At 41.8% G+C, this 2545-nt stretch overlaps 1 protein-coding gene and 1 long non-coding RNA gene across 2 annotated transcripts in view; one reads left to right on the top strand and one right to left on the bottom strand.

The window, feature by feature from the left end:
- Positions 1-2545, top strand: part of LOC122563500 (syndecan-3-like) — a 213012-nt gene that overhangs the window by 167582 nt on the left and 42885 nt on the right. The gene's annotated exons all lie outside the window — the stretch shown is intronic.
- Positions 1-2545, bottom strand: part of LOC122563502 — a 15891-nt gene that overhangs the window by 11152 nt on the left and 2194 nt on the right. The window contains exon 3 of the long non-coding RNA XR_006315621.1: positions 1397-1458. This is a non-coding gene — a long non-coding RNA (uncharacterized LOC122563502). The remainder of the gene's footprint in view (positions 1-1396; positions 1459-2545) is intronic.

Below are 2545 nucleotides of genomic sequence, written 5' to 3' on the forward strand. Positions count from 1 at the left end.
AGGGAGGTGGGGTGGAAGGTGAGGATGGAGGTGCTGGGGAGGAAGGTGAGGAAGAGGGTGATGAGGTGGAAGGCAGTGATTGGGTCAGGGTGGTGGTGCTGCAGTACCATCTCCTAACCTGTTCTGTGACACGTGTGCTGGGAGAAGGGAAGAGAAAACAAATCTGCATTTCTAAGTCCTCAAATAAATCGGAAAATAAGTCTATTTGTCTGAATTAAAGTGAGTGCCAATCTACTGGGAAATCAAGTTGAAATAGATTGAAGGGCTTTGATGTTGTGAGTGAAGATTTCAGCCTCAAACAGTATCTCTGTGGAATGAGCGACATGACAGCAATCCCACTGAGTGTCACATATAGCACTGAGCATCAGATTGGATTACAGTATAACATCCACTTCATGGCAATGGCTGAATGTTAATAAACCATTAAAGGTGTTGGGATTCTTTTTCATTCTCACGCTATGTGTAACACAGTTTGAGGACGGTGTGCCCATTATTGATGAGAATCTGATAATCTAGTAGATCCTATGAATGCAGTTCCAGCATTACCAGATCCTTCCTCAGACAACAGACAAACTCTAAGTCCTGCGTAGGTCACCACAATATCAATGCCACCCCGACCCAGCGAATGATCATGCGATAATTGGAGTTGTGTTTTAGAATTCATGCCGGGAATCCCAGAGTTGAGTTGTTTACTGAGGACTGCAAAAAATAGAAGGAGTTTCTGCTCTGATGTTAAATCATTGTAGCAGCTGGTTGATGAGTTAAGCAGTTACATTCGCCTGGCCGTTCCATTTAATGAGTGGGCACAAGCAAAACTTGTGAGTGAGTTATAAAACTCTAAATTAATTAAGAAGTTCCAATGAATTCTTCAGTCATATGATTGAAGCTCGAATATTCTTGGGAATCCAAAGATTCAATTAAATTTTCACTTTCATTTTGCTGTCTCTCTTGATGAACATCTGCTTTGCTTTTCTTGTTCCTCTCAGCTCCTGAAAGCGCTGACACTCGAGTACAGGCCATACGCGTTCTTGGTGTGTGAGTAAGGCAGGTGTGTGGCACTATTGTGAGGAAAGCTATCGCCTTTCACTTCTCATCAATATCACACACAGGCTCACATAGCAGGAGGAGACACTCAATACTTACTCTCAGACAAAGCCCCCTTGATTCAGCAGAGCTCAGAACATACACTGAAATACATTTTCACTTGAAATTAAACTCACTTGAGCAAGATGGTGCAATTATCATTTACAGCCATCTCTCTGAATGATGCTTTCTTATTTTTACCAGTAAATATGAAATGCTGCTCCTTGCAATTTAACGTGAGTACAATTTTCCACTCTATCTGTTCCTAAGTGGAAGATATCACCAAATAATTGATTGTGAAATACTGACTCACCTTTATTCTCTCTATAAAATGGCAAATTTGTCTTTGTTATTGAGGTAGATTTTCTCAGCAGACTGTAAGGGAAGGGGCACCATGTCAGCTTTGTACAAAATTGCATTGGATATTACCCAATTACAGGCTTCAAGTCCCACTCCAACATCCTGATAAAAATATGCAGCAAATGCAGTGGGTTACAGATCTGGACTCACCTTTAAGATGGTTCAGCCATAGGAACAGGAGAAGGCCAGTCAGCCCCTTGAGCCTGTTCCACAATTCAATGAGATTTTGGCCAATCTGTGGCCTAACTCTATTTGCCCATTGTTGGCCCATATCCCTTAACACCTTTGCTTAACAGAAATCTACCTATCTTACCAATTTTTATAGATGCACCGTTGAAAGCATCCTATTCCTGATACAGTATGGTATGGCAACTGCTCTGTCCAAAACGTTACAGAGAGTTGTGAACACAGCCCAGACCATCACGAAACCCAGTCGTTCTTCCGTTGACTCTGTCTACCCTTGCTGCTCCCTCTGGAAAGCAGCCAGTCTGATTAAAGACCCCCCCCCCAGCCCAGTTATACTCACTCCTACCCTCTTCCATTGAGCAGAAGATACAAAAGTTTGAAAACACGTACCAACAGATTTTAGAACAGCTTCTTCTGCGCTGTTATCAGACTTCTCATGTATCAGAATTGATCTTTCTCTGCAGCTTCTCTGTAGCTGTTACACTATATTCTGCATTCTGTTCTATTACCCTGATGTATTTATGTAAGATATGATTTGTGTGGTTAGCACGCAAAACAATATTTATCACTGTATCTCAGTACATGAGACAATAATAAATCAAACCAAATCAAATCTATCTCAGATTTTAAAATAACAATTAATCCTGCATCAGTTGCCATTTGTGGAAGAGAGTTCCAAACCTCTACAACCCTTGCACCTATACACTTAATGATAAGGTCCTAGGGAGTGTTGCTGAACAGAGACCTTGGAGTGCAGGTTCATAGCTCCTTGAAAGTGGAGTCGCAGGTAGATAGGATAGTGAAGAAGGCATTTGGTATGCTTTCCTTTATTGGTCAGAGTATTGAGTACAGAAGTTGGGAGGTCATGTTGCGGCTGTACAGGACATTGGTTAGGCCACTGTTGGAATATTGCGTG

Source organism: Chiloscyllium plagiosum, chromosome 27 (genome assembly GCF_004010195.1).
Source record: "Chiloscyllium plagiosum isolate BGI_BamShark_2017 chromosome 27, ASM401019v2, whole genome shotgun sequence".
Lineage (NCBI taxonomy): Eukaryota > Metazoa > Chordata > Chondrichthyes > Orectolobiformes > Hemiscylliidae > Chiloscyllium > Chiloscyllium plagiosum.